The 14,952-nt window shown below is 43.3% G+C and overlaps 1 protein-coding gene across 1 annotated transcript in view; it reads left to right on the forward strand.

The window, feature by feature from the left end:
* The window catches only part of VWF (von Willebrand factor), a 159,127-nt gene that overhangs the window by 3,627 nt on the left and 140,548 nt on the right, over positions 1 to 14,952 (forward strand). Inside the window, exon 2 of the mRNA XM_061418164.1 lies at positions 857 to 935. The gene's annotated coding sequence lies outside the window, so the exon portion shown is untranslated. The remainder of the gene's footprint in view (positions 1 to 856; positions 936 to 14,952) is intronic.

Here is a 14,952-nt window from a genome sequence, read left to right on the forward strand (position 1 = left end):
TGCTCAGAATTTTATCTTTTAATTTGTTAATGTGGCATGTGATGATGGTAGATTTTCTAATGTTAAACCATTCAAATTTCTGGGATAAATAAAACTTGGTCATGATATATTATCTTTTTTAACATATGGTTGTATTCAGTTGCTAATATTTTGTTTAGAACTTTTTACTTTTACTTGTTACTCTATAAGAATTTAGGCTTCAATCAGAGGCCTTTAAATTGGAAAGTATTGCCTCATTACAGCTACATTAAGATATGACTAATACGATTGTGAAATGGGATGTTAATGGCCTATAATACAGATGAAAATTTAAAGAAATGGCTCATTTAAAATGTCCAGTAGAAAAGAAACAAAACTGTGAGCTGCTTACTTTGTTTAATAGTGTTTGGGTTTTTACCAGTTTACGAAATGGTTATACTGATATATTTAACACATATAAAATTGTTATACATATATAATTAACACAGTAAGGAGAATTTTGGGGCTTCCCAGCTGGTGCAGTGGTAACGAATCTGCTGATGCAGGAGACGTGGGTTTGATCCCTGGGTCTGGAAGATCCTCTGGAGTAGGAAATGGCAACCCACTCCAGTATTCTTGCCTGGGAAATCCCATGGACAGAGGAGCCTGGTGAGCTACAGTCCATGGGGTTGCAGAGTTGGACACGACCGAGCGCACACACATGTACAGGTGTGTTCATGATTAAGTCTGGCAGGGATTTTTTCTTATATTGTTCATGTCTGGTTTTGGGATCAAGGCTATATTAGATTCATAGTCTCAATTAGGGATAATGTTCTTTGTGCAAGAGTCTGCTGCTGAGTCTCTAATACTTACTCTGGACTTCTTTCTTTAACAACAGAACTCAAGGTTTTAGCTGGACACACAGTTAAAGATGATATTTTCCTGCCTATCTCACACTCCCATGTGATTAAATTTTGGTGAGTATCCGCTCATCAGCACCACAGTAAGTCGACTCTTTATGGACCCAAATCCTGAAATTTATGATTCCTACTTTGAGAAATAGGTCCCCGAGGGTTTTTATTTCTAATAGTGACTCGTTTCATTAAAACTAAAAACATGATCTAGTATATAGACTTCATATATATTTATATTTATACATCCATGTAGAATTAGAAAAATATATTCATTGCTCCTTGATCTATACTTGCAGCTTCTCTAGACATCTTAAGTAGAAAGAAAATTAATCGTTGAAGTCATTAAACCAGCCACTATTTGCATGAAAGAATGTCACTTATGAACCATTTTCAGTTTTTAAAAAGATCTTTAAAATTTTTTTCTTCAGTTTTAAGAAAGCTGGCTCCTAAACGTATAAACCAACACAATTTTCATATTAAACTGAAAATATTCCAAAATTTACATGCATTATAACCAGGACCATGGAGAGAAGCTAACCAAATGCAGAGGAATCATTTTCAGCTTCTACAAAGAATTATGACCTCTTGTTTTTCCTGAAACTCAGCTCTCTTGGTGTGTCTGATTTTCTCCACTTTTGATAGAGAAGTAGCTACAAAGAAATGTTTCTGTACTCTTAAAAAAACCCGATAAAGTAAGTGGGATGATAAATGGCAACTGACAACAGACCTCGTTGTTGGAGACAATAAAGCAGGTGGAAGGGACTGGCAACTTCTAGAGGACATGCCCATCCAGAAAGGGAAGTGCCTCGTCCCCTGTTGATTGTCCATGAGAACATGGTCCAGTCTTCCTGCTGATCTTCTAAGTGAACCAGAAGTTCACATTTTAATGTAAGAAATCCTGAGATGTCACTATTGGCTCAAAATTTAAAAACAGACAAACACAAACACATACACAGTTATACACACACACAAACACACACATATCTGACTATTTATGGAAAAGAGAGGGCCAGAGAAATTCTGAAACTTTCTCAAGGTGGAGGATTAAGTAGGTGCAGACTCTGACCTCCCAGAGTCTGAAACTTCTTCCATTTCTGAGACTCTGTGAGGAAGTAGATGCAGCTATTAATTCCAGTCAAAGGCACAATTATATCCTACTGCTTGCAGGCTGCAAAGGGCAGTGTCCCAAGTGTCCCAAGGCTTTCTCTTCCAGCAAGAAGCTCCATCTTTGGTGAGTGGCTTCAGGGAGGGTGGTGGCAGCTTGCTCAAGGCCCATGATTTAGGACATGTTTACGTTTTTCATGCAAATTATAGCGGGTAAATTCGGTCACATTTTTTTAGAAAGAGGGAGGCTAGAAATTTAGGAGAAAAGAATTTGTCCTTGAGCATTTTTGGAAAAAGAAAGAGAGATGTGCTTTTTCCTAAATCAACAAACACTTTATAATGTGGGCGAGGCCATTTCAGATAGAGAATGGTTGTGTTTCAGGAAGCCATAAAGATAAGGGGAAAGTTCCCGTGGTTCCCAAATGAATGAGCAAAACCTTCCCATGAGAGGATGTCACTGGCCCAGGGGCATTTTCTGTGTTTCAAAGCTGACATCTGGAAGAGAGGAGTAACTGAATTAAAGGCCGGGTTGCTCGGTCCAGCCAAACCATGTCATCCCAAAGGCTTTTCCCACCAAGGAAGTCTGAGCTCAAAGGAGTCCAGCCTGTGTTTCATGGTATAAAGCAGGGAGAATACAGCCGGAGATTCAGGGATGCATCGGCACTTTCAGGATGCCCCCTGGGAGAGTGTTAGAGAAGGAAGGTCTTCCAGCTTCGTGACCTGGAGTCTCCGCCTTGGATTTGAGGGCAGGGCCCTAGGAAGGCTCAGCTTGGACTGAATACAGGGGTGCAGTGGTGACGCAGGGCAGAGAACACGGGACCACGACACAACAGCAAGGGGTGAGCACGGGCTTTTCCACATCCTCCCTGTGTAGCTTCTCAAGTCACTTTCCAGAGCACTCACTTCTTCCCCTGCAGGCTGGGACTCTGCCGGCTCTTGGTGGTGGTGAAAGTGCCCTGAAAACAGAAAGGATTCACGTCACATCTGGTACCTTCTTACCACTGCAGCCTGTGCCACATGCATCCCTGTGTTCTGTGTTCCAGCCACGCAAACCATCTTTTGGGTTCTTCATAGGTAGCTTCCTCCAGCCACTGGGCCTTTGCACATGTTGATTCCAAGACCCGAAGTGCTTCTCCCATCTTTTTCTTGATTTTAATCTATTTATTCTAGAACTCAGCTCAGTTGGCACCCCTTCCCCCATCAATTTAGGTTAGAATCCTCTGTTGCAGGTATATATCCATAGTACCACTATCTTCTCACCATTTGTAGCTATATGATTTGTTGAAATCTTTGTCATTCTTGTCACTAGACTGTAAGCTACTTGAGAGCAGAGGATGACGGAGTTTTGCTCATCTTTGCATTCCCAGCCCCAGCCCAGATATCTGGGACATATTAGGACTGCAGAGTGGTTCCAGGAGTGTAGACAGTGGGAGTTCTGGATTTAGGTACCTGGGTTTGTTGTTGTTGCTCAGTCGCTCAGTCATGTCTGACATTTTGCTACCCCATGGACTGCAGCGCGCCAGGCTTCCCTGTCCTTCACCATCTCCTGGAGTTTGCTCAAACTCATGTCCATTGAGTTGGTGATGCCATCCAGCCATCTCATCCTCTGTTGCCCCTTTATCCTCCTGCCCTCAATCTCTCCCAGCATCAGGGTCTTTTCCAGTGAGTTGGCTTTTTACATCAGATGGCCTAAGTATTGGAGTTTCAGCTTCAGCTTCAGTCCTTCCAAAGAACATTCAAGGTTGATTCCCTTTAGGATTCACTGGTTTGATTTCCTTACTGTCCAAGGGACTCTCAAGATTCTTCTCTAGCACCACGATTTGAAAGCATCATTTCTTCAGTGCTCAGCATTCTTTATGGTCCAACTCTCACATCTGTATATGACTACTGGAAAAATCATAGCTTTGACTATACGGGCCTTTGTTGGCAAAGTAATATCTCTGCTTTTTAATATACTGTGTAGGTTTGTCACAGCTTTCCTTCCAAGGAGCAAACAACTTTTAACCTCATGGCTGCAGTCACCATCCGCAATGATTTTGGAGCCCAAGAATATAAAATCTGTCATTTGTTCCATGAACTGATGGACTGGATGCCATGATCTTAATTTTTTGAATGTTGAGTTTTAAGCTGGTTTTTTCACTCTCCTCTTTCACCCTCATCAAGAGGCTCTTTAGTTCCTCTTTACTTTCTGCCATAAAAGTGGTATCATCTGCACATCTGAAGTTGTTAATATTTCTCCCCGCAATCTTCATTCCAGCTTGTAATTCATCTAGCCCAGCTTGTTGCAGGATGTACTCTGCATAGAAATTAAATAAGCAGGGTGACAATATATAGCCCTGATGAACTCCTTTCCCAATTTTGAACCAGTCTGTTGTTTCATGTCCGGTTCTAACTGTTGCTTCTTGACCTGCATATGGGTCTCTCAGGAGACAGGTAAGATGATCTAGTATTCCCGTCTGTTTAAGAATTTTCCGCAGTTTGTTGTGATCCACACAGTCAAAGGCTTTAGCGTCGTCAACGGACCTGGTCCCTGGGATAGGATTCTCAGAGTGAGGATCAGACAGTGTCACCTCCAAATAAGCTCTGTGTTCACATCTTTTCTTTCCCTCCCATTACGTCACACTATACCCCATCATGTGATGTCACACTGACATCTGTATATATTGCGTACATCAAATTATGTCATCTAGTTAATAGTGGTAGGTGGGCGTGCGGGCTTCCCAGGTGATACTAGAGGTAAAGAACCCGCTGGCCAATGCAGGAGATGCAAAAGGTGTGGGTTCGATCCTTGGGTTGGGAAGATCCCATGGGGGCGCCCTTGTGTGAGAGGCAAGCAGATCTGGTCCAAAGCAGCCAGTTGGAGCAGGAAGTGGGTTTCAGAACAAGGAGTTCGAAATTAATTAGATGCTGCCTTGTCTGGAACACTGCTTCAGAGACTTGAATTATTAATAAAAATTCTAGGAAGCCCAATATCTTTTCAGGACCTTTACCCAATTAAGGGAAGATAAATTCCAAGCATGCTTCCAGGCACCATTATTGCTTTTCATTTTGAAAACTTTATATTGATATAATATTCATAGAGAAAGTACTCAGATTACAAGCACCCAGTTCAATATTTATTCACAGATGAAGCGCCCCCTCTCATCACCAGGACCCAGGTTAAGAAATAGAACATCACCAGAACTCCATAAGCTCCCCTCAGGCACCTTTCTAGCCATCCCCCTCACCGCCCCCACCAAGGGAACAGTCTTCTGACGTCTCACAGCACAGATCTACCATTTTTTGTGTTCTGTGCAAATGGGGTTTCCAGCAAGTACTTTCCTGAGTCAAACTTCTTTCACTCAGCGCTGTATTTGTGAGGCTCATCTCTACTGGTATGTGCGGTTATAGATCGTTCTCAGTGCTGAGCGATAACCATCATGCGAGCACACCACAGGGTATTTATCCATTCAGCTGTGGGTGTACATTTAGGTGGTTTCCAGCTTGGGACTATTACAAACAGAAGCATTGCTAAGTTGGGTTCACTGTAAAGGAGTGTACAAAGTAAATCCAACTGTTTTGGTAAAACTGTTCTCTTTTACGATTTTCCTTTCATTCCTCCCACTTCCCACCCTATCTCCTCCTCGGAAAACAAGAATCTGACTGGAATAAGAAAGCGTCTCTCCTTTTCCCTGGAGTTCCCAGTTCATTCTTCTTCCTCCTTCTCAGATCTGCAACTTCACCTGTAAGTTAAATCCTCAATAAGCTTCTGTGCTTATTCTCCCCTCTCCCCGTTTTTCCTAGCATTAAAAATGTGAAGTGAAGTGACATGAAAGTCGCTCAGTTGTGTCCGACTCTCTGTGACCCCATGGCTCCTCTGTCCATGGAATTCTCCAGGCAAGACTACTGAAGTGGGTTACCATTTCCTCTTCCAGGGGTTTTTTCCCCACCCAGGGATCGAACCCTAGTCTCCTGCATTTCAGGAGGATTCTTTACCATCTGAGCCACCAGGGAAGCCCCTAAGAATGTAAACACCCCTTTTAAAGACATTACATCCTATTGTAAACACATTGCCACAAAAAGTGGAAGTGTAAGTAAGTGACAACCTCCTGCTATCTAGAGATAACAGTGCAAAAGATGTTAGTGGTTTTCTCTCCAATGTTTTCTTCTACATCAATTTCACGTAGTTGAGATAGTCTCCTTTCACTTAAGATTATACCACAAGTATTTCCCTGTGTCATGTGTAACTGTTCTCCACCCCTGTTTCTCCAGGCTACGTGATAATCCATCCCGTGTGTTTGCCAAAAGTTCTTTGACTCATCTCCGAAACTGGGACGTTGTGGGTGCTTGAGCTTTCATTTGATGATCAGAAACAATGCTGCAGTGATTATCTAGGAGGCAAATCTCTGTCCGCATTGTAGACGATTTCCTTAAGCTAGCTAGAAGTGGAGTTTACTGGACCAAGGATATGAACAGTTTAAAGAAGTCAGGTACCTCACATATTGTCAGTCTGCTATCTTTATAGTATTGAAAGGTGCTATTTTTTTAACTTATTATTTGGCTGCCCTGGGTCTTTGTTGCTGTGCATGGGCTTTCTCTAGTCGTGCCAAGCGAGGGCTGCTCTCGTTGTGGTACACTGGCTTCTCACTGTGGCGGTTTCTCTTGCGGAGCACGGGCTCCAGGGCACACGAGCTCCAGCAGTTGTGGCACACGGGCTTAGCTGCCCACGACGTGGAATCTTCCAGACCAGGGGTCGAACTTGTGTCGCCTGCATTGGCAGATGGATTCTTAACCACTGGACACCAGGGGAGTCTGGAGAAAGACTTTAAAGTCAGTTTATGTGTTTTGAAGCTATTTTACCAGATGCATGCATACAAATTTAGAATCTGTAATTTTCTGTCTGTGAAATTAGAACCCCTGCCCCTAGGATAGTGGGTCAAACATCCTATGGAGCTACTAGGACCAGAAACGCCACGAGATAGAGTGGACTGAGCCCTCTCTAATACTGTGGCTATAATAATGTGGTGTCATAGTTACTGAGAACATGAGAAGATTAGCCTGAAGTTGTGCGTTCTTTTGATAGTGGGCATTCCGTTACTCTGATGGCAGTCACGAAGGCAGGAAGTGAGCATACCGCTTAGCCCACAGAAGTCCCTGGAGGAAACAAAGTGGAGGAGGATGGCTTCCCTCTAGTAGAGGCGTTAGCTGTGTGCTTGGGAGCTGGTAGCCTGGCTTGAGAAATTTGGCTTGTTTGTTTATTTGCTGTAAACTTACAAGAAAACTCTCTTTTCTGTGGAGTTGACATAGGAGAAGAGATGCTACAATGATGTAAGGAAAAGACAAAGATGAGCCCTGCTGGGAAATCTTGAAGTTCTCTTGCATTTGTGCTAGCTCCACCCTGGAGAACTTACACTCCCCAGGCAGGCAGAGGTCAACTCATCCGTCCCCCTGTCTCAGGGTAGTACTGCCCCAAGTACCTCCAACAGTCACACTTCCCATGTGTGCTTCTTCTCTGGTTGTTCATCTTCCCAGCTTAGTTCTTCAGGCTCTTATGCCTAGGCCCTCAGGGATCCCTCTTCCTTGAGCTCATAGCACATGCTCTTTTCTGGACCCCAATTCAGCAATGCTGCCTGGAATTGCCTCCCACGAGAGCAGAGTGCTCTGTCCATGTGAGTTTCCTATCATTGCTCAAACAAATTGCCACCAATTTAGTGGTTTAACACAATAGAAGTTTGTTATCTTACAGTCCTGGTTAGAAGTCTGAAAGTCTGAAATTTCCCTGATGGACTAGTGGCTAAGATTCTGTACTCCCATGCAGGGAGCCTGGGTTCGATTCCTAGTCAGGGAACTAGATCTTATATGCTGCAACTAGGAGTTCGAATCTTCAACTAAAAATCCCTCATGCTTCAACCAAGATCCAGTGTAACCAAATAAATAAATAAATATTTACAAAAAGAAGGCTGAAATGAGTCCAAGTCGGGGTGGGCAGAATTGTGTTGCTTCTGCAGGTTCCAGGGGAGCAAGTGTCACATGCCTTTTCTGGCTTCTCCAGGCTCCCTCATTCCTTGGCTGCTCATCCCTCGAACCTCTGCTTCTGTGAACACCTTCCCTGACTCTAATTCTCCTACCTTTCATGTAAGGACCCTTGTGATTCGATTGGGTTCCCTGGACAATCCAGAATAACCCCCCATCTCAATATCTTTATTTTATTTTGAATTTATTTATTTGGTTGTGTCGAGTCTTAATGGGGGCATGCAGGATCTTTAGTTGCTGTATGTGGGATCTACTTGCCTGGCCAGGGCTCGAACCCAGGATCCCTGCATTAGGATCCTGGAGTCTTGGCCACTGGACCACCAGGGAAGTCCCTCAATATCTTTAATGAATCACATTTGCAGAGTCCCCCTTTTGTCTTGTAGTGTGACTTTCACAGGTTTTGGGGACTAGAATGAGGACATCTTTGGGTGTTTATATGGGTGGCTGTACCTGTCCTTTCTCAAGCTCATGGCCCTCTTCAGATCCTCACTGTACCTATTCTGGAAGAGTCTGTCAGCCTCCTGACCAGTCTCCCTTAGCCATGCAGCCTCTCTACAATCCCCATCTACCACATCCAGAGTGTCTGGCCCAGAGCCTAAAGGATGCACACAGGCCCTTAACCCTGACTCAAGGTCCTTGACAAACTGTCTTACTGCCTTTTCTGATCTTCTCTCCTGTTAGTTTCCTTTACATGCATTAACTATCAGCTTATTTGGCATTTTGTTTATTCTAACACACCCACAAGTTTCCTGCTTCTATGCTTTTACTTCTTTCTTTGCATCTGAAAGGCCCTCTGCCCTCATTTTTATCTTTCACAATCCTATTTAGCCTCATCATCAAAAGCTTTAAAATGTGGATGACTGTTGACCCAGAAATTCCAGGGGCAGGAATTTCATACTATGGAAATAACCCCAAGGGCTGTGCATAGACACAGCTTCAAAGATAAACATTGCAGCACTGCTTAAAAAAGTTTTTTTTTTAATGGAGTATAGTTGACTTACACTGATGTGCTAGTTTCAGGTGTATAGCAAAGTGATTCAGTTGTATACATGTGTGAGTGTATGTATATATATATAAAAGAATATATGTGTGTATATATATATTCTTTTTAAGATTATTTTCCATTACTGGTTATTACAAGATCTTGAATGCAGCAGCATTGTGAATAAAAAGAAAAAAGTAGAACCAACCTAAATATACATGCAATGATATGTAAATAGAGCTGGTTGAATTTGTGGAATATCATAAAGTGAGATATGTAGTGAACAAAAGCCAAAAACCGCAAAATATTAATGCATTGAAAAACGCTTTTGATATATTCAAAAGTCAAAATGGCAGACTACAAAATCCCCTGTATAAGAAAATTTTATTTAAAAATTATATTGCATATATATTAAAAAGATAAGAAAGCAGCATTGTAAACTGTTGATGGTGGTTGTTTCTGGGTAGTAGGATTATGGGTGATTTTTATTTTCGTATTTTGATTTGTTCATACTTTCCTTTCCTACTGTGAACACATGTTACTTTTATAATTAAAGAGGTAGGGACTCGCCTGGTGGCCCAGCAGCTAAGATTCCCAGCTCTTAATGCAGGGACGTGGGCGGGGGTGGGAGGGTGGAGGTTGGGGGTGGGGGTGGGTTCAGTCTCTGGTAGGAAACTATATTCCACATGCCACAACTAAAACCCCATGTAGCCAAATAAATAGATAAATATTTAATAAAAAATAATCAGAAGTATTAAAAAAAATAATTCTACCCACCCTGCCCAGGTCAAGTCAACCCTGCCTCTTCCTGAGGCCTTTCGTGGCCACCTTCCTGGAGGAAGGTGAAGGCTCTGTCCCTTGACCCTCTCAGCCCCCATCATCAGTATTTAAGAAGATGTTACAGAGTAGCGTCTAGGAGTGGGGTTCCGTCTCCTCAGTGTGAGGCTGCCCTGGGCGAGGGGCGTGCTCAGCACACCACTGGGCAGGGGAGTGAGGCTCAGGGATTTCAAGTGGCACTTTTGCCAAGGGTCCTCCCTTCATGCCCAGAAGCTGGATTCATCTGGGAAGCCAGGCTGTTTCCAAAATTCCATTCCTATTTTCTTGGAACTGGTGGTCTGATTAGGGAGATAAGGCAGCAGAACACCATATGTTTATTGTTGTTCAGTCACTCTGTTGTGTCTGACTCTTTGCAACCCCATGGACTGCAGCATGTCAGGCTTTCCTGTCCTTCGTCTCCTGGAGCTTGCTCTAACTCATGTCCATGGAGTCGGTGATACCATCCAACCATCTTGTACTCTGTCGTCCACTTCTCCTGCCTTCAATCTTTCCCAGCATCAAGGTCTTTTCTTAATAAGTCAGCTCTTCGCATGAGATGGCCAAAGTATTGGAGCTTCAGCTTCATCAGTAGTCTACAATGAATATTTAGGATTGATTTCCTTTAGGATTGACTGAGTAGATCTCTCTACAGTCCAAGGGACTCTCAAGAGTCTTCTCCAATACCACAGTTCAAAAGCATCAGTTCTTTGGCATTCAGCCTTCTGTATGGCCCAGCTCTCACATGCATGTGTGATTACTGGAAAAATCATAGCTTTGACTATATGGACCTTTGTTCGCAAAGAAATGTCTCTGCTATGTTTATAGGAAAACACAAAAATTGCTGACTGACAGAATGGCTGCGATCCAAAAGTCTACAAATAATAAATGTTGGAGAGGGTGTGGAGAAAAGGGAACCCTCTTACACTGTTGGTGGGAATGCAAACTAGTACAGCCACTATGGAGAACAGTGTGGAGATTCCTTAAAAAACTGGAAATAGAACTGCCTTATGATCCAGCAACCCCACTGCTGGGCATACACACTGAGGAAACCAGAAGGGAAAGAGACACGTGTACCCCAATGTTCATCGCAGCACTGTTTATAATAGCCAAGACGTGGAAGCAACCTAGATGTCCATCAGCAGATGAATGGATAAGAAAGCTGTGGTACATATACACAATGGAGTATTACTCAGCCATTAAAAAGAATACATTTGAATCAGTTCAAATGAGGTGGATGAAACTGGAGCCTATTATACAGAGTGAAGTAAGCCAGAAGGAAAAACATAAATACAGTATACTAACGCATATATATGGAATTTAGAAAGATGGTAACAATAACCCGGTGTACGAGACAGCAAAAGAGACACTGATGTATAGAACAGTCTTATGGACTCTGTGGGAGAGGGAGAGGGTGGGAAGATTTGGGAGAATGGCAATGAAACATGGAAAATATCATGTAGGAAACGAGTTGCCAGTCCAGGTTCGATGCATGATGCTGGATGCTTGGGGCTGGTGCACTGGGACGGCCCAGAGGGATGGTATGGGGAGGGAGGAGGGAGGAGGGTTCGGGATGGGGAACACATGTATACCTGTGGCAGATTCATTTTGATATTTGGCAAAACTAATACAATTATGTAAAGTTTAAAAATAAAATAAAATTGGAAGAATAAAAAAAATAAATAAATAAAATAAAACATTAAAAAAAAAAAAATTGCTGACTGATACCTTGTGGGTCTCACTATGAACAAAGCTAGCTAGTGGAGGTGATGGAATTCCAGTTGAGCTATTTCAAATCCTGAAAGATGATGCTGTGAAAGTGCTGCACTCAATATGCCAGCAAATTTGGAAAACTCAGTAGTGGCCACAGGACTGGAAAAGGTCAGTTTTAATTCCAATCCCAAAGAAAGGCAATGCCAAAGAATGCTCAAACTACCACACAATTGCACTCATCTCACACGCTAGTAAAGTAATGCTTAAAATTCTCCAAGCCAGGCTTCAGCAATATGTGAACCATGAACTTTCAGATGTTCAAGCTGGTTTTAGAAAAGGCAGAGGAACCAGAGATCAAATTGCCAACCAACATCTGCTGGATCATCAAAAAAGCAAGAGAGTTCTAGAAAAACATCTATTTCTGCTTTATTGACTATGCCAAAGCCTTTGACTGTGTGGATCACAATGAACTGTGGAAAATTCTTCATGATATGGGAATACCAGACCACCTGACCTGCCTCTTGAGAAACCTGTATGCAGGGCAGGAAGCAACAATTAGAACTGAACATGGAACAACAGACTGGTTCCAAATTGGGAAAGGATATATTGTCAAGTATACAGGACTATACAGTCAAGGCTGTATATTGTCACCCTGCTTATTTAACTGATATGCAGTTCCCATCATGAGAAACGCTGGGCTGGAGGAAGCACAAGCTGGAATCAAGATTGCCGGGAGAAATATCAATAACCTCAAATATACAGATGACATCACCCTTATGGTAGAAAGTGAAAAAGAACTAAAGAGTGCCTTGATGAAAGTGAAAGAGGAGAGTGAAAAAGTTGGCTTAAAGCTCAACATTCAGAAAACGAAGATCATGGCATCTGGTCCTATCACTTCATGGGTAATAGATGGGGAAACAGTGGAAACAGTGGCTGACTTTATTTTTCTGGGCTCCAAAATCACTGCAGATGGTGACTGCAGCCATGAAATTAAAAGACGCTTACTCCTTGGAAGGAAAGTTATGACCAACCTAGACAGCATATTCAAAAGCAGAGACATTACTTTGTCAACAAAGGTCCATCTAGTCAAGGCTATGGTTTTTCCAGTGGTCATGTATGGATGTGAGAGTTGGACTGTGAAGAAAGCTGAGCGCTGAAGAATTGATGCTTTTGAACTGTGGTGTTGGAGAAGACTCTTGAGAGTCCCTTGGACTGCAAGGAGATCCAACCAGTCCATCCTAAAGGAGATCAGTCCTGGGTGTTCATTGGTAGGATTGATGTTGAAGCTGAAACTCCAATGCTTTGGCCACCTGATGCAAAGAGCTGACTCATTTGAAAAGACCCTGATGCTGGGAAAGATTGAGGGCAGGAGGAGAAGGGGATGACAGAGGATGAGATGATTAGATGGCATCACTGACTTGACGGACATGGGTTTGGGTGGACTCCGGGAGTCGGTGATGGACAAGGAGGCCTGGTGTGCTGTGGTTCATGGGGTTGCAAAGAGTCGGACATGACTGAGCGACTGAACTGAACTGAACCTTGTGGGTCCTTGTCAAGTGAGTGGTGAGAGGGCAGAGGAAGGAGAGGTTGCCATGGGAGGGGGCAGAAGAGATGCACTTTGAGCTGGCGGAGCCTCCATCATGTCAATGCAGTTAGGCCCCAGATTGTTTGTCAATGTGACCTAAGCACTCAGGTAGCTCAGGGCTGCTATGGGTGACAGTCTACAGCTTTTATGTCAAATAGCATTCTTTTATTCATTTTATCCGATTTTATTTTGTAGGCCACCTTAGGGCATGCAGGATATCTTATTCCCTGACCGGGAATCGAACCTATGCTCCCCTGCAGTGGAAGTGTTAACTGCACATTGCATTTAATATGTAAAATATTTATTGAAACCGCAGGGTTTAAGCTGTCAAATGTGAAACTTGATGACTTGGTCTCTGACTTGGGAGTTTCCTGAAGAAAAGGGCCCTGTGGTGACAGTAGGAGTCAAGGTTGATCACCTTGCAGCCCTGAGCCCTCTGCCCATAGCACCTCCGCTGTGGCTAGGGGTTGACACAGCTCCCTTCTTATTGATGATGGCTCAGCAGGTAAAGAATTTGCCTGCAATGCAAGAGACACAAGAGACGTGAGTTCGACCCCTGGGTTGGGAATATCCCAAGCGAAGGAAATAGAAACCCACTCCAGTATTCTTGCCTGGGAATCACATGGACAGAGGAGCCTGTTGGGCTTCAGTCCTTGGGGTCGGAAAGAGTCAGACATGACTGATCACATGGCACTGGAGGAGACCTCTTATCAGATGGGGAGTCCCAGCTGTATTTATCTACGTTCCCCTGTTTTTAGGGGAAATATTAGTGTCTCAGTGGTAAAGACTCCACCTGCCAATTCGGGAGGCTTGGATTTGATCCCTGGGTCAGGAAGATCCCCTGGAGGAAAATATGGCAACCCAATCTAGTATTCTTGCCTGGGAGAGCCCATGAACAGAGAAGCCTGGCTACTATTCATGGGGTTGCAAAGAGTCAGACACGACTTAGCAACTAAACAACAACAAAAAGTGTTACTATTCCAGTCAGGAGTGTTACACCCTGAAAAAATAGAAATTACAGTGTCATTTAGAAATAGTCCTGGAGAGTCATACCAGTTACGGCTGCTGAATGACAAATGGGTGTGTGACTGGGTCTGATGTCACTGTCCCCTGGCAGAGCAACCCCATGACTTTCCCTTTGCAACTTCCCCTGACCTAGGGGTGAGTGCTTTTTTTTAACCTCAGTGTTGACAAATTGGAGAGCAGCTGACAACTCTCTCAGATTTTGAGCAATCGTTTCCTTGTGATATCAGTCTTGGAGATCCTTTTTAATATTTTATGCTAATTAAACATTGCAGGGAGTTCAACTAGCATTTACAGAACACTTATTATGATCCATGCTCAGAGCCACACACTTTCAAAGATACAGGGATGGGTAAGGTGTGGTCCTTCTTGTAGGAGAGCAAAGAGGAGAGGCAATTTAAAGAGGAAAATATGCAGAGGGATGGTATGGGGAGGGAGGAGGGAGGAGGGTTCAGGATGGGGAACACATGTATACCTGTGGCGGATTCATTTCGATATTTGGCAAAACCAATACGATATTGTAAAGTTTAAAAATAAAATAAAATTAAAATTGCAAAAAAAAAAATAAAGAGGAAAATACGTGGCAGGATGGGTTCCCTTAGAGATATCAGAGTGGTTGAAAGACAGGCAAGTGGTTTCTAGACAGGTCAGTGGGGCATGAGGGAGCGAAGGAAGGAGGAATGACTTCCAGAATAGTTACACTTGTAGGAAAGAAAAACACGAACTTTGCATCAGAGAGATATGGGTTCAGAACTGGCTATAACTGGGGGGTCCTGTGCAAGTTACTTGGCCCACTTGAGCCTCAGCATCCTCGTCTCTGGGATGATTGGTTGTTAGGAGGTGTAGTG

This window comes from Bos javanicus, chromosome 5, assembly GCF_032452875.1.
Source record: "Bos javanicus breed banteng chromosome 5, ARS-OSU_banteng_1.0, whole genome shotgun sequence".
Taxonomy (NCBI): Eukaryota; Metazoa; Chordata; class Mammalia; order Artiodactyla; family Bovidae; genus Bos; species Bos javanicus.